Source organism: Pieris rapae, chromosome 19 (assembly GCF_905147795.1).
Source record: "Pieris rapae chromosome 19, ilPieRapa1.1, whole genome shotgun sequence".
Taxonomy (NCBI): Eukaryota; Metazoa; Arthropoda; class Insecta; order Lepidoptera; family Pieridae; genus Pieris; species Pieris rapae.
The window spans coordinates 3,241,237-3,267,532 of NC_059527.1; the positions used below are offsets into that span (position 1 = coordinate 3,241,237).

Below are 26,296 nucleotides of genomic sequence, written 5' to 3' on the forward strand. Positions count from 1 at the left end.
ATAAATTGTAACAAAGCTTTGTAACCTTAATAAATCCGCTTCGAACCAGATTCTGTTGCTGTAATAAATTATTAAATAAATTCGACAAAGACACATTGGTTTTCTATGATATTTCAACGCCCCTTTAGGCTTTTAGGGTTGCACATACCAGAAATCCTTAAATAAAATTAAGTTTCAGATTCTTTAGAGAACATGGAAAGGAGGCTTGCGTGATGTTAAGTGATATACTTTTGGTTACTCTATACTAAAGGCCTTGCCAGTGGGTTGGTGGGTTTTTAAGAATTGGTACGCTCTTTTCTTGAAGGACCCCGATTTCGTTATTGTGACGTAATGAAACCGCTGGACCAATAATATTATAAAGACGAATTTTTTGATTGTTTGCAATAAAACCTAACATTTGAAACAATATTTTTCCGTATCGGTTGAATTAAAAAAAATATCCGTATGATGGGTGTGGAAATACAAATAAAAAGAGATTGTCGTGTACGCCACAGAAACTATTAATTAAAGAACCAACTACAAAAAAGTCGGTAGCATGTGTCTCTTACACATAAAATAAATTTTCAGCTGTTTGTGGATTAGTAGTTTTCGAATAAACCCCTGCTGCGATCAGCGCTTATTAATGGTTTTAAAACCTCATCCCTTAGGACGAAATACGAAATTTTCGATCGGAAGATTCTCCGAAGAATCTTTGGCCCTGTTTGGCATATTCGTTACAATGAAGAACTTTCTAACATCCTTGAAACAACATTCCTCAATTCATAAAATCAACGACAGATCTCCAAGGACTATACTATTCTATACTACTGAACTGATCAGGTGGCAATATGGCATGGAGGTGCATGGTATTGTTAAGGCACGAAACAGATGTTCAAGGCGATATAGGCGGAGGGCAGCCAACAAAGGACTCTATAGTCATTGATGATGTTTAGTTTTCGAAACGAATTTGTTCCGGCTATCCCGGCTTGAATGGATTTGGAATAAAATAAAGCTTTCATGAAGCTTTAATAGGCCGTAACGGTGGAAGAATTTGGTAATAGGTCCAGTAGTTTAGTATACAAAACGAATCATTACTCAGTATACGTCTTAATGTAATAAGAAATATATTTAAAGAATATTTTTATGTTACTTAACTTAATAAATCTATTTTATTTTTATATTCCATTTTTATTATTATTATGTGGATAAAATTGTAAATAAATTAATTATGTCAAATTGATTATATTTTATAAATGTTCGACGCAACTGTGCCACAACAAACTTTTTAAATTTGTTGTAATTAACATTTATCAATTTTTATTATTATTATTAATATGTAGGTTAAAATGTTGTAAATTATGTATATTTGTGTGTTGGGAACTTTAATAAATAAACATAAAACAAAATTTGTACGATTATTCGTTGTAATAATATATGACCCGACAAATCGCGTTAGCTGAACCCGACTATGTCAGTGATGACAAGGTGTCTCGCAACATAATATTTCATTGGTCACAATTTTCTGTCACTAGCACCCTTACAATTGATAAATATTTCTCTACTTCATACATACATTGAATTAAAAGATCTATTGTTCCGAGTGAAGATTGAGTGACTTTGAAAGCAAATTGTATCACTATAGGTTTTGTACACTTACATATTACAACTAAAGTTCTACTAAACGAATACATCTACCGATAGCGTCTATTTTTTCTTGATCTCCCTTTCTCACTCTCTCTCAAACGGTCTTAATCGCTCTCTCCGTTAACGTTAGTTAGGAAATTTGCTTAGATGAATCTAAAATAATGTGGTACTGCAACCTCTTTAAGTCTGATCTGGTCATTTTAGGTGAATGTTAAATGTGCACATAGAAAAAAAGTCCATTGGTGCACAACCGGGGATCGACCCTACGACCTCATGGATGAGAGTCGGTCGGTGAAGCCAACAGTGTCAAACGTTAGTTAGGTTGCTGAATATAAAATAATAAATAAATAAATAATGAAACCGAAAGTAGATCTCATCCAATATTTAAATTGTGATCCATCCTTAAAGCTTCTAAAACAATACCATTGCAAATAAAGTGTAATAGAATTGGAAGCGATAAAGTAACATTGAAAGCCGATTTCCGTTCAACAGCAACTTGTGAATGTATTATAAGCCCCTAAGCTGGTCGCTTCTGTAATGGAAATTTAGAATTGCGAGGTAGCGATAGTACCTTAGTAGTTTCGATTATTGATTTTCTTTATTTTCGATGGCAGACTTGAAATATGATTATTCCACTTTCCTAGACAGTGATGCACTAATGAATTTGTCAATGAAATACGCGAGTTTTAAAATTTAAACTATACCATAAAACTATTCATACAAATTATCGGTTTTGATTTGGGTGTAAATTTGATAAATATCAAAACCGATAATTTGATATTTATCAAATTTACCACGGTGCCTTTATAGTGTGGGAGAGTGTTTAGATTATACGTTTTGACAACAATTATACAAATCCTAACTTTTCTTATTAATATGAAATTTACCTGCCTATTTTATGTGGCTTTTTTAAAATCTAATAATATCTTATTAGCTAATAAACGCTTTATAATTAATAATAATGAGTCAATCACTTGACGTTGATAATAAAAAATAGTTCATGCATCAATGTAGTACTTTATCTTTATTTCTTACTTTTTTCTTCTTTGATTTGTAAGAACAAAACCTATAGATCCTCATCAATAATACAGATTCCCATTAGATTTTTAAAGATAACAGAATATACTCAGACACAAAGTGCTACATTCTCGATGGATTTCAATGCAAATGCGCTGTGCCAGGAAAGTGCTCTTAGGTCAGTACTTTAGTTTTATCACAGACTAAGCATACTTTTTGCAAACATTTAATTGTGATTATTACTAGTCAATACTTCCTTTGTGTTTCATCTAAAGTAAAATACTATATAACATATAATAAATTGTTATAAAGGAAGCCTTTGCTAAAAAATTGGTGTTTTTACTACTGTACAAGTGAAACTTATTTATGACCTTATTTTTCTAAAAATGATCTGCTTTCCTATCCGATTAATTTCTATACGACTTTATAGAAATTAGTTAAATAAAGTTAAATTATTATAAAGTTTGATAATTTTTTTTTTGATTCTCGCGCCCAGTAACACAAATGCTTTGCAAATGTTTATTTGAAGTAATGCGACTCATTTCAAGGTTTTTTTGCGAGACCATTCCATTTCAATAAAACATCAGATTCAACCTACGATCGATCAAGCAAGAAAGCACAACACAGTTTGACAATTTATTTATATAGTTACAAAGGAATGAACAATGTTACATAGATATATAGTTGAATGTATCGATCTGAAATAACAGGCTTTTACTATCACAATTTATCTTATACACTTTATCTTATCTTAGATCAGTGTTGGCGTATTGGTTGCAATGTGCGACCCATACCTGGGGTCGTACGTTCGAAGCCGGCTGTGCCTATTTAAGGCCCACTTACGACCGAACCCAATAATTAATCCACAATCTCAGAATTAAAACAATCTGACCGTGACAGTCGATCAATCTCCTATCTGCATCCCAATAACAAAACTTTACGAAGGCAAACCATTTTTGTCGACGCATAGAATGCAATATTTTCGCTCTTTACACTGATATTTGATAATCTATAAACCAAATAAAGTAAATAGAACTAAACACTACAAGTACAAATAATATTGAAATATAAATGTCTATGTTTAAAAAAACATGTCAAATAGCTTTTTAATTATTTTAAAATTACGATTTTAAGTTACACCAGTTTTTAAAGTTAGGATAGGATTTGGTACTTTAATACAAACGTCTATCCACAAACACCCACCCGGCCTACAATGGATAGCTTGTATCGGCAGATGGGTATTGCTATTCGTGGGTTGGTTATTGGCACACTTTTATCAATATTTGGATTAAGATGTCTATCTCAGATAGATGAGATAGGTTATTGTTTGGGCGTTACGCGGAAACCGACATGCTTCAGACCTAAAAAGGCAACGGTGTATTAGGCACAGAAGGTTGATCACACACTGGAAATTATTATAGAACAGTATACAGATGCTGAGGCCCAGACATTAAAGGCTGTAGCGCCATTTTAATATAAAAGTGAAACGCGATATTTGTTTACAAATTCGGAATACATTTAAAAAGTTTATTTAGTGAGTTTAAATGGATATAACAAAGATTTATCATAATTTTATTTTATTTAAAATTCTATAGGCGCGTCTTTATCGCACCTATTTTAATTCAATGAAAACATAGGCCTACATCGAAAAGTAGAAAGTTGCATAAGATACTACTACTACTACTACTAGACTTTGGATAGAGAAACGAGCGGATTGGTTGCTTACGCATTGGAATACAGACTATCAAGAATCAATCCACTACAAAAAGGACAATAAGCGAACTTGGATATCACCCGATGAAAATGTCAAGAATGATATTGATACGTTCCAGACTTCATTCAATTGTGAAGTCCTTAATCTCTTGCCCGCTCTACGTCCTTGACTTGCGAACTAAATTTAAATTTAGAATTAATTTAGCGTCTTTTCTGACGTTCATAAGTGTACTTGTTTACCTTTATCAAAGTTAATTTGACTTTATCAAATTCAAATTCAAATTCAAAATTTATTTATTCATGTAGGTAACAATGTACACTTATGAACGTCAAAAAAAGAAATATTAAATGAATTTAATTTTACATTTACTGCCAGTTCTCAAATCAAGGGCGTAGAACGGAAGAGAAGAACTGGCAATAAACTCTCCGCCACTCTTTTTAATCGCCAAGTTTTTTTTTACACAATGCTTGTAAGGAGCTGCAACCACTACACCATGTTCCATATGACATATTGAGTAATAAAGAATAAAAAAATAAAAAAAAATAAAAAACAAAGATTTGTCCTCTATCAGCAGGAGGCATGGTGAAATAGGAGCACGCACTTACGTACTCGTGAGAACAACACGCAAAGACGTAGTATAAACAACTAATATCACCGCAAACACGAATTCAAGTACGACCAGTCACCACAAGTAGCACCCGTTCACGAGTATGACGCATGGCCAGCCATTGGCCCCCTCGCCATATTTTAGGGAGAGAGACAACCCGACGCATGGACGCCGCCACAAGCAATGACATTTGAGTGAGCATGACGATCCTTGAAATGTGCACTTGGCTACACAAGAAAGTAGTAATAATACTAATTATACTGAAATAATTGAATGACCATGACCACATGAATCACGGTTTGTTCCCACTTTACATTTAAAAAAAGTCGTAGATGTCGACGATCGCCCCATAGTCTGAAAATGCAGCCGAGAGATTCTGTCGCGTTACCTATTTATACTGAAGCAATTCATATCCAAGCACTATGATCGTTTAAGTATTCATTTATATTATAATAGGCCTTAGCAAGCAGTTTTACTTTAGTGTACGATTTAAATTTATTTATTGACAATATTTGTATCTCACTAGGGATTTTGTTGAAAAAACGTATGCAATTGCCTTGGAAAGAATTACTCGTTTTATGCAGCCTTGTGGTTGGTGCGCTAATTTTGTCTTTATTACGAGTACTATAATTATGGAAGCTACTATTCTTTTTAAAGATATCTATATTTTTCCGCACAAACAAAATATTCTCATAAATGTATTGACTTGCCAAAGTTAAAATAAATAATTCATTAAATCTTCAACAGATCCGCGACACAATTCTTATTATTATAAATAATAAAATCATAAAAATTTACCAGTTTATTCCTCTCGGTATCATTGTCATTCCATTCATTCCAATGTCATTCCATGTCTCCAGTACGAGAAGAAGAAAACCTTTCACTTAGTATCCAATACTGGATAGAGCATAGTGTCCAGAGCTAAATAATGCGAGTCTAAATTTGATCATTCGTAGGCAACTGTTGTTAATTGAACTTTTTCAAAATTGCTTGTAAGTCAAGATGTAAACCATATGTGAAAAAAATAACTTTATTCTTGACACATACGTTGTCACAAAATTCATCTATCGCTAATCCCCACACTAGGTCGTCCCTGTGTTGTGGGTCACTAGATAACAATTTTCGTGGTACATGGTACATTTTTTAAATATTAAAAAAAAAGCAGTTTAAGCGTTGAAACTACCAAGTTAACTGAAAATGTTTAGAAAATGGAAAACGTCTTGATATTGAAAGTTGCCAATACTTTTTGTTTTTTGAAGTACATCCGTATATTTATCTCCGTTCCTATCTACATTGTCGCATTCGATGGAAACACTAAGAAGTGGTCCTAGTTTTCCTGAAGAGACCCCCTTCTATGACATTTTCGTACTCTTTCACTGCATCCTCAGGGCTCGAATTTTATTATTAGTTCTTGGCAATAAATGAAATCGCCAGGTCGCCAGGTTAGGACTGTGTAGTGGATGACTCATTATCTCGAGATCTACCATAGTCAAATATTCAACAGTCCATTTTTCGGAGTGCGCATTGTCGTGGTGAAGGAGGATCTTGCTTCGAGGGCACTGCTGTCGAATTTTTCCAATACAACAGGCAAACTGCGATTCACATAGCAGTCTGCAGTAACTGTCTTTCCATCTTCTAGCACAACTGTCGCGAAATGACGCAAAGAAAGAGGCAATCCTTTTTTTCTACGTGCCTGCACTGTATTATTATTACAAAATATGAAATCTATTTTCTATAAGTAAAGAATTAAAGAAATTATGGTTAAAGAAGTCAACACAGCTATTTGAATCGCAACAGCAAAATTTTTAGTATCAGCTCTCAATAAATAGTCAATTTATTACTCACTTTTGCTCTGCTGCACATCGGTTTATTAGTTTTGAGTTTATTCGTAACATGTAAATATTACAAATCCTTTTAACAATATAATTAAAATTGTTAATTGATGACAAAAAAAACAACTCAAAAAACAAACTATCTTGAACAAAAGGCGCGAATATTAAATAATAATAATTATTTATTTCAAGTTTGTTTCACAGGAAAACTTATATCTAATTGCGCTAGTTATATAAACAAAATTAGTCAGGTTTATCTGACGCTGAACTAGGTGTGAACCTGTATTTCAACATACAGCGCCTAACCCCTTAAATATATCAGACAAAAACTCTAGCATCAAGTACCTGACTCATTGGCGAAACTTATATGTTGTAATTTACAATCAATTTAACAAGTAATTCTATTATGGTGTGAAATGATCAAGTATTCTCCCTGTGAGTAAGGTGAGAGAAAGTAAATAGTACTACGAAAATAAACAAAATTAAAGCAATTATAATATAATATTCGGTTATATAATTAGAAGTTAGAATTTAAATTTCGAATTTCGAATTTTAAAACAAATGAAGGCTCCAATTTGTTATTTTCCCGTTTAAAATCAGTTGCAAAAACACAGCTTATCTCCCCAATACAAGCGTCCACACACGTTGAAAGGGGCTTGTCACTTCTTATCCGAGGAGAGCATTAGCGACTGACAGTTCATTCATCTTGTTTGTTATTCGGTTAATTAAACCCACCCAACAGAGGTGTTGTAATTTTCTTGTTGATTTGTTCATTTGCGATTTATTGCTGAATACACTTGTAAAAGAGCTTTGTTAGATATAATAGCTGTTTATAAACAAGTATGTATTTATAAAATATATATATTAACAAACACAAGATGGGAGGACGATCTACCAAAAGGATGGAGAGGGTCTGCCAAGGATAGAGAGACGAGGAAACAATTGGGGAAGGCCTATGTCGACAGATAACCTGCCCAAAGTGGTTTCTAATAAATTTATTATTTTGCTACGTGAATAAGATTTAAGAATACTATCATTTTATGAGAATAGCGTGTAAGTTAAAAATGACAGCGATTAAAGGGTTTTTAATCTTATTATCACAACACATACGCGTAAGAATAAATAAAAGTAATTGGTGTAGGTAATCAGTTAAAATTTCAAAATTATAGTAAAAACAAATATATAATATATTTTTATTATTAAGTTAAGTAAGGAAGTTTGGGGTTTAAGGGCTTTTTGGGCTGCAGCCCAGGACCTGATGGAAACATAGGGCCTCCAATCCCCACTAAAAACAGGTGATATTTTAAATAAAAAAAAATGATATTTCAAAAATAAAAACATGATCTTGAAATCCTTGATTCGGAACGGAATGGCGAATCACCGTTCCTTGTTTTCGGTCGGTGTCTTTTTTCGCGTATTATCTATTTGACTTACCCGTTGTAGCCCAAATCAAAATTCACGATACGCCCATGGCTGACACAGGTTTGAAATGGCTTCCTAAACCTTCCACATTACACACATGTAGTGTGTTAATTATTAATTAAAAAATAAAACGTGTATAAATAGCTGTTTACATCACTTTACTTCACGTCAATAGTTTCCATAGCGTAGCGAATAATGTAGGATTCTAATAGCGATACCTTTGAAATCGCTCCTATAGTAATGTAAAATAAATATTCGATGCAAAACATACAATTTATATTATTGCGAAACACGTCAAGAAAACGTAGCCATTAGGTCTGTCACACATAAGCTACAAGTAAACTGATACTGTAAGTATACATTTACCTGCCTCCTTTCTCTGATTAAATGCTAAGTGTACTTGATACTGTAGCATCTTAAAGTATATAATACCCAACTCGTAAGTCTACAAGCCGTCACACAGTTCACCAAGCACAACCCAACATTTTTCTATTGCCATACAATAAATGAGATCTGATCTGATCGTAGTTGGTAACAGAAGGCAAATGATCACGTGGCCTTACAAACCAGATGGACCGATCATGTGAAAAACTGCGTGTTGTTCCCACGGGAATGTTAGTGCGTGCTCCCATTTCACTATGCCTCCAAGAGGAAAAATCTTTGTTTCTAATTTATTTCATTATTATTAATTACTTAAGATGTCATGTGGAACATGAAGTAATCGTTGCAACTCCTTACAAACATTATGTACAAAAAATTACAATTAAAAAGAGTGGAGTAGAGTTTATTGCCAGTTCTTCTCTTCTGTTCTACGCTCTTGATTTGTGAACTGGCAGTAAATGTTAAATAAAAAGATTTGAATATATTCTTTTTTGACGTTTATATAGGTAACACAATGCATACTACTTATGTTCAATACTTGTGTGCAATCACCCTCAAAACTATACACTTTTATTTGAGAGAATGTGAATGTGTGGAAACGACTCCCTGTGGAGGTCTTCTCTGAGAGATACGACCTCCAACTATTCAAAATTCGAGCGTACTCTTCCCTCAAAGGCCGGCAACGCACCCACTAAAAATGGGTGACTATGAAATGCGTAGACTGCCCTTTTTGGGCATCCTGCAGGCTCGTTTGCCCCCTTATTAAATAAAAAAATCGCCCAAACTGAAGTGCCCTTCAGACCTGTACAGTCTAACAGCAAGATTCTATTTAAAAAACTCATGGTTTGAGCAAATGATTTCCGCTAATCACCCATCAATAAATCCCCGTAAATCCTCGAATCTAATAGAAAAATGTCAACTTATGTCTATAAAAAGCGAGATTAAGCACTGCTCACTGATTAAGTGTCTAACGGTTTGAACCAAATGATAATTAATTATAGGATCCGCAGTCTAAACCTCACATTAAATACTAATTACGAACGCTAAATTGCATATTTGATTATTCTAGAAACAGGAGAATTAAATTCCCTTAATCAGTTTATATCACAGGTTTTTCTTGGACATTAATAATTTGAAATAATCATGTATAATTCTTAAAATTTTCAATATTAATCACATTTTTAGCCGAATAAATAAGTTACAAGTAGTAACTGTTCACAATGTAATACGCTGGCGAAAGTTAATAATTGTGGCTTTATTAGCTAACTCTGCTGGTTTTGCGACCCAAAAACTGTCTTGACCTCTGAAATCAAAATTGTCCTGTACCATATTCCGCTAATTGCTGGCTTGATAATGTCTCTATTGGTAATAATATATTTCATTTACTTCGTAGCATCATATATTCTGCTATATATATATAATAGGGGTTGATTGTAAAGGGTTGAAAATTCAGGGTTATATGTTATGTACAATTGCTGTATCATATTTTTTTTAAATCTAAAATAAATAAAAAATTAGGGGTGGATTACATTTACATTCTCAGACCTACCCAATATGCACACAAAATTTCATGAGAATCGGGAAACCCGTTTCGGAGTTTAACCACAAACACCGCGACGTTAGAATTTTACATATAAGATATCGATATTTGTAGTATGATAAATATTCTCGAAACCTTGTTTATCATATAATGAGACTTCGTAGGAAATCACAAATCAAAAGCTTAGTATTCCTAAACGTCGTATAAGCCCCACACACTAACAAACGTTCAGTAATCAAACGTCTTAATCAAACAGATATCAAAATAAATCATACTATAATTACCAATCCTTTGTTCGTGTAAAAGATAATTAAAATTACACATTAGAGATATTTAAAAAAGTTATGTCTCGACTTTAGCTATTTCATAGTATACGCTTAGATTAATAAATGAAGATAAAAATACCCACCATATAAATACTAAATACATAAAATTTTGAGTAATAAATGTCCGAAGTAAAATAGATTCAGAAAATTAAATCGCTCCAAATTAATATTTTCTTGTTCTCAGAACGGGGGAGAACGGACAAGAAGAACTGGCAAGAAACACCCTCTTGTCTAATCGCCAATTATTTGAAGACACTTGATAAGATAAGAAGCTACAACGATTACACCCTACTCCATATGGCATGAAATGAAACGATGTATCTAACCTCGTGTCACAATATTTGGATTTCGAACGTCATTCTATAATAACGTACTTTGATAAAAACATTTAATGTTTACGATTATTAACTAATAATCACTGGTTTGAAAGAGAGAAAATATTACTACTACTCACTTCAAGGCTACTTACTTACTTTAATATTGAGCATTCTGATAAACCAGCTCGGTCTGCATATCCATAGTTGCTCCCCTCACACTTAAAAATCGATGTTCTTTTAGTTTTTATAATTTAATTGTTTTGTTTAATTTGTTTCTAGTATGACTACTTGTCTCATTAAAAATTGTATTAAAATGTTCTTGTATCAGTGTGCCGAGCGTTAGCTAGCTTTTATATATAAATAATCATAGATTTTCAACCTTCAATCTGACGGTATTCTCTGTATGTTTTCGTAGACTAGACAACAATGCCTGAAGCATTACAACGTATTGTATTCGTCAAAATAGAAATTTGTGCTCAAAATCAGCTTTTAAAACAACTCGAAATACATCAGTATTAAATTTCAGCGATAAATAACAAATTCCGGGAAAACAAATCGATTTCCAGCGTCCGTCGTCTTGTTGGCGTTTATTTGAATTTTGCTTTCCGTTGCTTGTATCCAATCTACTCGATACCGCACATAGCTTTATCTATTTACAGTAGGAGATTACATAGCCTCAGCACAAAAATTATTATTGTTCGTACAGGTTTATATGAGTAGTACTCAATAGACATGGATCAGTACAGGTCTTGTAGTCCATTGAAATATTACAATTTGAGGGCCAAACTGAACATTTGCGAACAGAAGCGATTTGCTACAAAATAAGTCGATACAAATTTTATGTACGATGGATAGTGTAGGAGATATAGCCAAACACATTTAGTTCACCCCTTTTTCCAAAAATGGCGGATAACATTTTAAAGAATAACGTCCCAAATTGAAGACATTGAAATCGTCTGAAAGCCTCAGGATTGCAGGAAAGTTGTGTGCATGCTTTTATAAACTTTATTATTAGCTTTTGTAGTAAAATCTAAATGAATTTTTATTTAATCACCGTTTAAAACGAATAAATGGTCAAAATCAAGGCAAAGAAAAACAAAAGACAAATGGCGCGTGTCGTTTCATTGTGATTGGTCAACAGTTGACACGAAATGTCATGATGTTACATTCACCCGCATGTTTTCGTCTACTTTTAAGCCCTCTGAACATTTTTGTTAATACGTTTCCATTTTCTCTACCGCAACGTCATTATAATATCTGTTTTATTTAGATTACTGGTCGTTACCTTATATTTGAATTTCACTAGAAGTCCCGCATGACGAGAAGCAAATATACCCTTTGCTTCGTTACTTTGTGCCCACAATTCCGTTTGATTTTCCATTCTTATAATATTTCTTTAGGATATTGAAAGAAATTTAAAAATGTATTCTTGATGGTACTATGATAATTCGTGGCTTATCGTAATCCTTGCTGGTGAGGTGAGCATAATCAAGTAGGGACGATATATGGTTTATATATCTTATAAGGTATGTGGATAATGAAATTTATGCCTACCAAACTAAGTTCAGTTCTTGAAGTTATAATTATTTTACGATGCGCGCACACCGCCACAAAAAACCGACACCCTGAAGTTAGCTATAGACAATCACTGATACAATGATACTTTTAAAATATCGCGGTTTAAGAAATGTATGTACCTAAACGGACATCTTGTTTAACCTAGGTCGTTGCAAACGAGGCACGGACCCTATGCCCGGGGAATACCCGCGTTTTATTCAGTTCGTTTTCTCTTCCGGCCACATATATACAAAATAAAATACAGAATAACAAAATCTTATCACCGTTAATTTAAATTATTTGCAGTTATTAATTTTGTTTTATTTTAATTATTACTATCAATTCTTTATTTTAATAAGTATACCTTAAATCTTATTCAAAGTTCGTGTCTGTTTATATATTTTAATAAAAATGAAAAGCTTTAACCAAACTTGATAACTTACCTTAATTAAATTTTAATTCAATGAACGTTGGTATCGGCATCGGTATTGTATCTGCAATAAAAAGCCTATCGATGCATCTCTACAATAAACCCAAGTCTCTGTCGTCTCGTGAGCGAACATTAACTTACTTTTAAAGAATAATTTAGATAAACCTTAAATAAATCTATATATTCTAATGAAGTAAATTATATAAATTTAGTTACTTTTTAACTATATCTAATAACTAAATAAGTTTTCATTTGTATACGATTATGTAATGTACTTAAGTAGTGATTTTGCTTTTACGGCTTAGCTTCGTTCCTCGGGGCAAGCGATATCATGTTTTCCCTAGTAAGGGGGGTAAATATTTTGCTTAACCATTAATTTTTAATTTTAAAAAAGTTTTTATATTCCTAACCAAAAACACTTATAACAGAACCGAAGATTCTGTCTTAACCATAGACTAAATTTAATCCTGAATACTAGGCTGATAATTTACAATCTTATTATAGTCTTGTTCTTGTGGGACCTAAGTAAATCCCCTACATTTGTAAACGCTTCGGTAACTGACCACGCTGCTTTGTCAGCGGTTTGCGTTAATCTAGATAAGCATAGAGATTGTAAACAGGAGTGCCAATAGCTGGGATCAAAAGGATCTTGTTAAGTTTCTCTATTCATAGATAGCGTATACAAACAGCCGCGCTACAATAATAAGGCTCTGAATTCTGTATTTGATGTTTTTTATATCTTAATATCGAAAGAGCTATTTTTAACGAATATTTACAGCACTGTAAGATTAAAGTTCATGTAATACTTTGAGCTGTGTTTTAGACGACGTAACTTTTGCATACAGTTACAAATAGTTTTCTTTGTGTGGTAATCCCTAAGGCACTGGAGTTTAATTCGATTCTGGCCGCAATATCCGAGTGATTGATGACAGAATACGTATCCCTTGTGAGTCGTGACCGCTTTGTGCAGATATTTGATACACTGCCTTACATTACTGACCGTTGAATGAGTGGGGGAAAAATTATGTTGCTTTTATTTTAAAACACCTGAAAATTTAATCGTGTTCGTTTTTTAAACAAAACTGACAATTTATGGAAGATAGAGAAAAAAATTCTAATTTTAAAAACTGATAACTGCGAAAAATATTTATCTGAATACGAAAAGAAAACTAGATCTGTTAGATATGGATGGTGTTCGTTTTTCGAAAACTCATGAAACTTTGATATCAAATTCTAATTTTAAAACCTGATAACTGGCAAAAATATTTTAGCGAGTACGATAAGAAAACTAGTTCCATTAAGCATGAATGTTCGTTTTTTAAACAACTACAAACTCATGAAACTTCGATAACACATTCCAATTTTAATAACTGCCAAAAATATTCGAATTAATAGAAACTGGGTCCTTTCGGTGTGGATAGTGTTCCTTTTTTAAATTTAATTAAAAACGAAATCAATATATCGATTACATTTTCTAATTTTAAACCTGAAAACGATGACAATTGCCAAAAATATTTCAAATCAAAAACCAGAGCGCGCATTAAAAAACCGTTTTGCAAATACAAAAAAAAGTGACGTAGCTTGGACGCTCTGTGTATTGTCGGTAAAAAATATATGGACAAATATACTGGGATGTCATATCTCGATGATAGATGAGCAATATCAGAGTTCAGTTATTCAAAACGTGCTGTGATATGCACTCGAATGATGACATTTAAAGTATTTAAATTAACAAAGGCTGTCGGTAAAAACCTCATGTCTCATATAAATTTAACAGCCAATATAAATTAATCATTCTTGTTCATATAATTCATAATTAGTTCGCCGAAAACGAATGTTCCATTTTCGAATTGTATAAAATAGCCAGCCAGCTTTAAGTTTTGCTTAAAAAAAACATTTTTATAATCAAACTTTTTCGTAGCAACATCATTCCTAAATACCTACATTTTATATTACATTTCGTATCGCATAACATTTTATATTATTTCGTGCTGTACTAAAATGATAACTTACACTTCATATGTAATTATAATCTAAATCAGTGTTCTGAAATTATGTGGAACATTTAAATCGTCGTTGCTTTTGAATAAAAGTCACCGTCCACATAACTCATAAAAGCCAACAAATAAGCCAAGAAAGGGAAAACACATTGTACAACGTGGAATAAATGAAACGAGACAATGCGTCAGAATACAATTGCAGTGAAAAGACGTGGTCCGTATGTCCCAGTTCGGGATGCGAATGGGACGGCCCCAGGTGCACAATGCGCTTGTAACAATGCATCCTCTATTGCCGACGCCGCGATTGCACATCACTTGACGTGAGTGGTGAATTTTCATCGCACAGATGACAACTAATTGTTGTCATGGCAACCGTAGAATTCTAAATTTAAATCTTTCAAGTTTTTCTTTTTAATGAACATTTTAGTTTCATTTACTCTAATCAAACAAAATGGGGCGATATATATACACTCTCACGTTCAACGTAACAATTTACTAATATTTGTAATACACAAATATTTAAATTTGATTTACATTAGCTTTGACGTTTTGAGTAATTCATAACGGCATGAAATGAAACGTGAATATTCTAATTAATTAATTAAATTGCATGATAGTTGAATTATCAAATTATTATATAAAGACCTATTTATTTATTATGGATCTAATTTAACGTAATTACTACGGGTCGCTTTAAGTGACGCACTGACATACTTCTATAATCGGTATGGTGACATTTTAATCCTGACAGAGTTTTTTTTTAAACTATGTCAATTGAAATTTACACCTATTGTCCAAATGTTGTCTTCAATACAAAATTACATAATATTAATATGAGAGATAATAGAGTTCATATACATGTCAAAGCTTAATTTATTGACGTAGAAATATGAAAATCCATGAACAATCTGTGTTCTCACAAGCTCACGAGCTGCTCATCATGGGCTTAAATGGGCCGTACCCGTGCCGGCCTGTTTTAGCTGTGCGCGATCCAATACACCACCCGAAGGGGGAATACGCCCCAAACGGGTCTAAATACGCCCGTCAGGAGGTTGCAGCAAGAGCAAGAATCCCTTATAATCATAAGACATTTGAATCTTTGAACCCGTATGGGGTTCGATTATTATCGGCAAAATGGTTATTCAGGTACGGCTCGAATATTTCTGTTTTTGGATAGTAGGAGCATAAACTTATATTTAAGTGGACCGTCGCCCATGGACACCTGTCTCAGACTTGTTAGAGCAGTGCAATCAACACATTGTTTATCAAAACCAGTATTTTTAATGTCTACAAAAAGTTAGATTTAAACGCGAAAAAGCACTTAAAACCATCACCAAAGACAAATATTAGAAATAAACATTAATTAAACTTGTATTTGTTATTCAAAATCAATCAAGACGATATCCAAAGTTCAATAAATTGGGAGCTTTGGGTGTTGCAGAAATAGGGTTAAATTGGACTCCGAAATCTAGCCACATAGTGACGTTAGGTGTCCTTGGGGGCGGGAAGGGGATGAAGTTAGAAACTTCGGAGTTTGCATTGTTGGTCCCGACCACTATGACTGGTCTGAATTCGCATCGAGATTAAATTGGACATGATGTTTGTGCTATGTGCAAATGAAATTGGCCACATTTGACTCTATGATTCAGCACTTTACGAAACTATTGAATTCGAAACTTTTGAAATTCATTTAAATATTTTCCAGCCAGACTTATCTGAATAAAAGCTTTTGTTTCAATGAGACCTCTTTGAGCGATTGGTTTTTTGTATTATCTATCTTGTTCCTTTATAGACTCTGGCATGTACTTTAGATAGGTCTTACCTATTAATAAACTTATGGAGAATTATGATACGTGTATGATAATTATGGTATGTAAGTATTTCCGAACAAATTCGACTTAGGGTCCTTCAAGAAAAGAGCGTACAAATTCTTAAAAGGTCGGCAACGCATTTGCGAGCCCTCTAGCATCGAGGAGTGTCCATGGGCGGCGGTATCACATCACATCAGGTGAGCCTCCTGCCCGTTTGCCCCCTGTTCCTAAAAAAAACAAAAACATCAGGACAGAGCCATCCGTTAGACAGAGAAAACTCACTAAATCGAAAATACCCAAGTTTTAAGTTCCAAGTGGATTTTAAAATTTACTAGATACATGCAAATTCTAGGACATAGTTTTACTGGAACAGGTGGCTACAATTTTTAAACTGTTCTACAATTTTAGATTGCGCTTCGCCAACTCGAACTTTATCTAACAGCTGATTGCGTCGCTTTCTTTCTAAAAGTATCGTTAGATCTTTTCTTTACTTTTCTTGTTATCTCTTGCAACTTATATTTCACGGGATACAAGTTCACTTTGAAATTCCGGTTTATTTTATTCAATCAATAAGTTATCAAACAATTTTGTAGCAATCGATAACTTTGTATAACTTGAAATAACAGTATTTGCATGTAATTTCCATTTTGCCTTCATTTGGAAAAGGTTTTATATATTTTTAAGTATTAATTTAACACAAAAAAGATACCGAAATAGAACAGTTGGTAGCCCCACGTTATAGACGAATACCAGGACAAAGATCGGTAAAGGAGGTTTATCTGAGCCGGTCTAGTGGTCAACTGGATCGACAGAGTGGAGGACCTGCTGCAGCTGAAAACCAGCAATGGACAAGAGGTAGCACGGGACAGGAAGCGCTGGAAGATTCTCAATTCGGAGGCTAAGAAATTTTTTGGGTCGCAGAGCCAGGGGTAAATAAATAAGTATTAATCTAACACCGTCTAAAGCAAATAATTTAATCCTAAATTCCATAACTTAGCCGTGTAAAAGATTTTGAATTTCGAATTCCATTTGTTGTTCAAATTGTAATGCCCGAAATTTCGATTAGTGCTGGCTAATAAATTATAGCTTATAATTGGACCAACAGCACATTTTGTTGTTCTCTTGAATTAATACATGTTAAGCTTGAACATCGTATACGCTTTTGTTTCCTTAACAAAAGCATTCTTGCTGTTAGTCAAATGCAATGGATGCAAATGACACTTTTGTTTTGAACTGTCACGCGAGTTTAAATGATAAAATAAAATGTTTTTACGATGAATGGAGCTCTTTAGTTTCAGCAAACAATACATTGCAATAGACGTAATGCAAGAAAAATATTTATCTTATAATATTTGACAGTATTAAGTCGAATACAACTTTTTTATAAGTTCTAAAACAACATATATGCTTACAATTATCCAAGAAGACATCACAAATTTTACTCACATTTATATTAGAAATTGAGCAAGCTAGCAAGGGACAAAAATAGGGGGAAAAAATTGACAAGCAACCACAAACGAAAAAAAATATATAAATGCATTTGAATGACACAAAATTGAATATTTTTTTATATAATTTACCAATGCTACTGAATGCACGAACCACTGGTTTGGATGCCAAACGAATCATAAACTAAGTCTTTACTCTGTAACTTCCAATATTGATGCAGCGACCCTATTCGCAATACTGAGATTTTTGCGATACCATATATTATGCAATATAAATACAGAAATGTCGTATAGTTGTCGCTATTGGAAGTTACATAATAAGGGCTCTTTTTTAGATTTGCACTTTATAAAACGAAACGTATAGCGATACATGTAAAGGCCACACTAGGGGCTACGGGCAAATAAAAAATATATTGAAACTAGTGACCCGCCCCAGCTTCGCACGGGTGCAATGCTGATGAAAAGCAGGTTTTTATTATGTATTATTATTTCCGTCGCGGCAAAGCTCCGATAATATACGCGTTCGATCGCTGCAAAATAAGCTGTAATAGGCTGTATAGATCAGGTACAGAAAATATTCTCTAAAGTTTATACATTCAACAAAATAATTTAAACAAAATAATTTTGGAGGCGAATGAGTACTTTGTACAGTTTATTAAACCAATTTCGTTATTATAAGTAAGAATAACTGAAGAGAATAAGAAGAAGAGAAAGAGAAGAAGTAGACAAACTGGTGCTTGAACAAACTATTCAAATAATAGTGAATTATTGAATTGAATTTATTGTAAAAGCATATTTGAGTTCACTTTTATGACAAGTCTGTTTCTCGTTTGTCTTTTCCCTACTCTCTACTCTGTGGACATTAAGCGGACTCTGAGCGATGTAATGTTTTTCAAACTAAAGTCTAAGTTATTTCCACATGCATTATTACTGTTTGATTTAAAGTTCTAGTTTCGTTTTGGTCGGATATCGCACCAAGCGTTCCCATTTAAATTCACTGAAATATAAAAAAAAAACATGTCAGCTAAATAGTAACTTTTCTTATAAATCAGTCAATTGTCTTAACAGTAAAGAAGTACAAGTCATGGAAACATAAAATTCTAAAAGCGTTATTCCCAAATAAAGGATGGCCCTGATGGAATTTCGTCACACTTCGCAAAATCGTGTTAAGATGTTCTCTCACTGCCGTAAACATTGTTTACAATATATTTTTATCATTGGGTTCTTTCCCAAATATAGAAAACAGCACATGTAATACCAGCACATAAATCCGGAGACAAATATAACGTTTTGTTTAACTATTGTTAAAGTATTTAAACGCGTTATAGAGAATAAATTTATAGTTTTATTAAACCCATACTGATGCCAGAACAGCACGGGTTTTATGAGCTTAAAGTTTCTATTTAGTTTTAGTTATTGTTATTTTGCAGATGCTTATTTGTTTTTTCCCTTGCAAGCTTGCTTATATTGTAATTTTTTGTAAAATTGCGATATGAATAAAACGTATCTTAGAACTTTTAAATAAAGATAATAATTATTCAAAATCAGATATGTATATTATAGACGAGAAATGCCACACACAAAGATTAAGTTCAGTTGCCTAATCTCGTAAAAGGTTTAACTGAGGATTAAAAATCTAAATACCTCTCTTAAATCATTTAGCTCGAGTAAATTATGTTTAACAAGGCCGCGGGTTTTGTATAGAAAGTACTGAACTTAAAAATGTTGCTAAGTGGCACTTGCAACCTTTTTGAACAAAAATAATGCTTTTCCATATTTTAAATTAAGAATGTAGAATAAATAGATTTATATTAAAGTGAACGAGAACGAAAAGTTGTGAATAGTGTTATTTTGTTTTCCAAATTTAAAAAAATACGTTTGAATGATCTGGGAATGGAAACCCCGCATCGGTTTATCTGTGGCTATCATTGTAGATACTCACAATTATTACTTACTACAGCTATGTCTTATAAATACATTCTAGGTGAAAATACTTATTTTAGCCTGCGATTGGCGCGGAAGATAACAAGGATATACATAGATTATTACAGTTGTTATTTATTTCTATATACATTTTAGTTAGGTATGTAAGGGACATTGTTTACTGTACTTTTCATGGTATTAGTTGAGGTATTGATCAACTGCTCAATTTTTTTTTATAAAACAGGGGGCAAACGGGCAGGAGGCTCACCTGATGTTAAGTGATACCGCCGCCCATGGACACTCAATGCCAGAGGGCTCGCGAGTGCGTTGTCGGCCTTTTATGAATTGTTACGCTCTTTTCTTGAATAAAATACTTAGAAAATTGTATATAATTTATAGTATCAGTATTTGGTCAATATATTATAAATCATAAATTTTCATTATAGCATTTCCGAGCGAAGGCAATTTTAATTGAAAAATAAAAAAATCTTAAACAAAGCTATTTTGAAGCTGTAATTGAAGACGGAAGGAATATAATATAGATAATTTATAAATAATGATCATACTAGAGAAATATCAGTTTTTCCATTGTCTCTATATAGTGTATACATTTACTTGCAAATGCGCTCTTAATTCTATTAAGTTTACGTCCATAATTTACGAGCCCTTAAACTATGAAGCCTCTGTAAATATCGGTTTATGGGTAATTAAATACATTTAGTTGTATATTCAAGTGGCTTTTGAAACATATTAAATGTTTTATTGTTCCTGTAATTTATACCAATAATTAATAATTAGCGAACCGTCTATAGATATTCTAAAATATATTCCATTATAAAAAAAATGGGTAACATTTATATACGCGGCGTATACAGTAACTGAGAAATCGCTGTTTCAAAACGTTGAATGAATTACCTAATAACTTACTTTCACTTAAAAATATAGCACGACTTTACAGTCCTCAACGTCCACAATATAATTTAAATATCGAATAAAAATAGTCAAGTTTCCGCATCACTGAAACACGTGGACTTTAGCGCGGGAAATCGGAACGTTTTAGCAGCAAAAACGACCCGGGAGACAAGCATCGCTCTCCGTAAGCCACTGTAAACTGGCTAGCTCCGAGCAACTGACAGAGAAAACTAGGCTGGCATTTTCGTTGCGTACGTTTCTTACTTGCCCGCAAGCTTTTAATATTGTGAAAGTATCTTACTTTAAGTTTTTCTGTTGTCCCTTGAAAATGTATGGAAATGTAGGATTCGCATAGAATTTGTTACTCGGTTAAATGTATATAATTTTTAACGATTTTTTCCTTTCGCACACGTTTGAACTTTTTCGTATAAATGTATTCAATTTTTGGCTATATCTTTAGTAAAATGGTACAGCTTTATGTATAATTAATTTTTGCTCTATAAACACGAAATAAATATTAATAGTAAAGTACTGTATGTACATATGTCACAGTAATGAGAAAGAGAGACGATTGAGAAACAAAACAAGCAAATAGACTTCCAAGTCGTTATTATTTGTTAAATTGCGAAAATATGTAGTTTGTTTACTTTAGACATCATAGGTACGTCAATCAATGATTATAATATCATCAATTTACTAACTTACATGTTACTACAAACTAAAAAATATTTATATCTTTTAAAGTAAAAATAAACTTACATTCATCTCTCAGTTAACAATTAATTAAATCGAGATCATCGCTGAGTATCAGATTTAGTTTGCTTATCAAACTAACAACTGTAAAACAGATGGAGCTACAAACGCGCTATCGTTGTATTGAATATTATTTTGTTAGAAGTATCGAACGAGGTCCATTAAAAATCCTCGTTTCCTGTAAAACCTCTGTAAATATTTCAGTTGGTAATTACTCAAAAAGCAATGCTGAATTGGCCAAGTTAAAAATCGGTGAAACACGTGTGTACTTGCTTCTTATATTGAAACAACATTTAACATGTGCGCACGAGACAGCAAAAATCAAACCGAAAGACGCGGTGGTTCAAAATAAATGGTGGGCAAGCAGCAGCCAAGAAAGAAAATATATTTCTATTGCCTGTTTTAGTTGTGATCTTTGTCCGGAGGCTAAACTCACTATGTATATAGCTATAAAAGTAATATTATAGTATAACTATCATATGAAATAAAATTCCTTAAAAGTTATATTTCTTACCATTCTAAGCCTCAAGCCACATCGTAAACATTAGATACAACAAACTACAATTGTTAGAATGCTCGTAAAAGTGCAAAAATTAAAACTTTAATAATCATAAACTTAATGGAATGGCCTTTATCTGTTCTTCTAGCAACTTAAACTTTAAATAATAAATTAATTATAATAGAAAGCTGGCTACCAGTCATTTCATTTAATATAAAAAATATTAAAGTTCTAGCACGAAAAAAGTGCTCAGAGAGAAGTTATAAAAATAATGTTGCTAAAAAAAAGTTTTCCAACTGAAGACTTGTACAAGTCTTGCAAACTACTGACTATACGCAAGCACTCTATATACTCTGTTGTGTCCTTAGGAGACGAACCTGTACACATAGTCCAGAGCCACCTCAAAAAATGTACCAACATAATTTAATTATTTACGCAATTTGCAAGACTGTCTTTGCACTATACACTACAACAATCGCTCATAGTCTAAGATCCGGGATTAGAAAAATGTACCCTCAGCTGTTATTTAGATGAAACAATTTTTTATAAGCTGATTTCAATATCATAAACTTATAAAAACAACCTCTGCCATAATAAGCCTACTGGAATTAATAGTAATTAATTAATTAACAACTAATAGATTTTTTAATTAACATGTGAGGGAAATAAGCTACATTTATTTACCTTTTCTCACCTGGCTGCAGGTAAGTATAGCAATCATAGAGAAGGGTGCCTACTATAGTGAGGTATATAATATAAAATATTGTCGGTTTTAACTTACTACATGTAACTAATTAAAAAAGTAAAAATTAAAAGTAAATTAGTTGTTAATTAATTAATTACTATTAATTCCAGCAGGCTTATGATGGCAGAGGTTGTTTTTATAAATTCATGATATTGAAATCAGCTTATAAAAAATTGTTTCATCTAAATAACAGATGAGGGTACATTTTTCTAATCCCGGATCTTAGACTATCAGCCTATCTCTACAATAGCTGAAATAAAACTCTTTGTTTGCATAATCTGACATACCACAAATGTAATACAATTTTAAACCATTGGCTCGGTACACTCAACTTTAACAAAACAGAAGCATTGTTAAATCCTCTAATATGTAATTATTTTCCTTATATTTTTCATGCACACTTTCGTCTAGATTTGTTTCGTCTTCCCCACATATACACAATATAATTATATATTTATTATTTTTTCAGTACCCTCGTTTTTGAAACACTCGTGTTGGTTATTGTTGAAATTCGTTGAAATAAAATTTAAAAAAAAGCGAAGCTTCCCTGTACTAGGTCTCTGACTTACTTATTTTTTTTAGACGCGACAAACATGTATGAATGTCCTATTAGGCATAATACCCATTTATTGATTTTTCTTATGCATTAGGAGATTAACGGCCAAAAGGCTCACCTGATGTTAAGTGACATCCTCCCCTCCCCCCAAGCCAGCTCGTGAGGAGACTCCCATTTCCAGAAGGCTCGCTAGTGCTTTACCATCCTTTCAAGAATTGCTACGCTCTTTTCTTAAAGGACCCTAAGTCGAATTGGTTCGGAAATACTTCAGTGGACAGCTGGTTCCACATTTGAATTCTATTTTCGTCCGTTCTACGACTTTGATAGAACTAGAAGTAAAATAATTTACACGTACGATACGTACGTGATGATACGACACGACGTATTTTTTATTGTCTCTTACTAAAATAATTTATACGATACGTACGTGATGATACGACACGACGTATTTTTTATTGTCTCTTACTATCAAATTGTGCTGAGCGTTGGCAATCTTTATCAATAAAAAAAAAAAAAAATTACCTATTCCTTTTCAGACTAAAAACCAGTACAACTGATCGTCGCCTCAACAAACACCCTCACGATGTTTTCCATCACTATGCGAGTGAATGTTAAAAGAGACCAACTTCAGAGATGCGACCCGCAAGAGCCACTGGAGCAATACCGCTCTTCTCGTGTCGAATAAAATCGTTAAAAATCCAATTTGCAAACAATTTTCCCTTTTATAAGACAAAGGAATTGTTTTGAAGCTTCTAACTACGTTATGATCAAAGATGTATACGGCCGGGTTTACCTGTGAACCCCGCCCAGAGTGTAGCAGGTGTGAATTATACTGATGAAAGAATACATATTCCACACTTTCAAAGGGCGTTAACCACGATAGACAAATTTGGAAATCAATCCAATTATTTTTTGCCTTACTTTTAGCCCAATGAAATTTTTTTTTATTACGTAGACAATTATATAAGATATATAAATCTATATAATATAGTGAGTGTGCATACGAATGTATATGAAAGAGTATATGTGACTATTATTATATACCAATGGCGCTACAACCTGTTAGGTCTGGGACTCAGATTTCTGTAACTTTTCCGTGACCATTCCCAATAGGAAAGCTGGTGATCAACTTTCTGTTCCCGACCTATATATACCTCTTAACTCACTATATTTTCGAATTTCAATTCAATTCAATTTCATTTATTCATGTAGTTATTTAACGTACCCTTATGAACGTCAAAAAAAGAAATATACATTAAATGCTTCTATTACATTTACTGCCAGTTCTCAAATCAAGCGTAGAACGGAAGAGAATAACTGGAAATCAATTAATTGCGCATAAAGACAGAGCCGGGGATCGATCGAACTTAATATTGTTTTTATATAAGTCCTGTACAAGGCTTTCGTTTTTTTAATAACGCCAATAAAGGAGAGTTTTGGTTTGTTATCATTAAAACGGAAAGGATTAAAAGGAAACCTGAACCCAACTTTCTTCAGATTTAACGACCTGTTATGGAAATGAATTTTTATAATACTCCAATTGTTCAAGGATTTGAGTGAAAGGACGATAATGAACTCGAAGTACAAAAGCTATCGAATGAAATATATATTTAGCTATAGCTACAACATCAACTGGTTCTTCACACTGAATATAGACATTTGAAATAACGAGTCGAAATTTGGATCTGTTCCATTATTATTTATTTATTTATTTATATTGTACTCCTACAGCTAACACAAAATACATATAATAGCAAACAAATACACCGAGAACATAGCCACAGATGGAATACATGATACATTATAATAAAAAGATTTAAAAAAGGGAACAAACAAACAATTATAATTTATTGTTCATAAGCAAGCAGGTGCTGCCATCTGAACCGCTACCAACCAATTATTACCAGTCGAACCAATTACCTACGCTGGAAGTCAAACTCGAACCGGCTAATATAATTTAAAGATAATGTAAAATGTTAATAATTAAATGTGTTTTATTCCGGTGTACATAATTTATTTTAAAACCTATGATATTGTACCATAATAATTATCAACAATATTTTGATGTACGTTATTAAAATATTTCTTGAACGGTTGAGTTAAAGAAATCATATCATTTTAATAATTATATAAAATATCAGTTTAATAATTAAATAATTATATAAAAAAATATATATATCTATAATATAATATATAAAATTCTTGTGTCACGGGGTACGTAATCGAACTCCTCCGAAACGACTCCACCAATTCTCATGAAATTTTGTGTGCGTATTGGGTAGGTCTGAGAATCGGACAACATCTGTTTTTCATCCCCCTAAATGTTAAGGGTGGTCCACCCCTAAATTTTTTAATTTATTTTTTAGACAAAATTTTTCGTTTTTATTTTTTCACGATACACCATACAAAAATACGTCATGCAACCCTAAATTTTCACTCCTCTACGATCATCCCCTTATGTTTTATTTGTTAATTATAAACTTTAATTTTTTGGCACAAAAACATGGCAAAACATAGTTTGCCGGGTCAGATAGTATATATATATATTCCATCGTTGTCAGTGGCCTAGTGTAGGTAGTAAGTCTATGTACGCATCATCACAGGGCCGTTCAGTAGCACTGTAGGGGAGTCTTTGATTGTGTTATTTGGTGATTACGTCAACCATATTCACATTTTCTACAAATATCAGACACACATTTAAGGTAACTGTTATATTTGAGAGGTTTTCGTACTTTTGCTGACCAGATGAAAGGGGGGGGGGGGTGTATATTGCAGGAAATCTTCTTACGAAATACTTGAACGACCCCCAGTATCATTTGCTCGCAGGAAAACTTCCTGAGGAAAATAGGATGCCCAAATTTAAAAATCTACAAAATATCTCAG

The 26,296-nt window shown here is 32.9% G+C and overlaps 1 protein-coding gene across 1 annotated transcript in view; it reads right to left on the reverse strand.

Annotated features, from left to right (window-relative positions):
* LOC110996203 (lachesin-like) overlaps positions 1–21,038 on the reverse strand; it is a 61,316-nt gene extending 40,278 nt beyond the window's left edge. The window contains exon 1 of the mRNA XM_045632461.1: positions 20,876–21,038. The gene's annotated coding sequence lies outside the window, so the exon portion shown is untranslated. The remainder of the gene's footprint in view (positions 1–20,875) is intronic.
* Between the last annotated feature and the right edge of the window lie 5,258 nt (positions 21,039–26,296).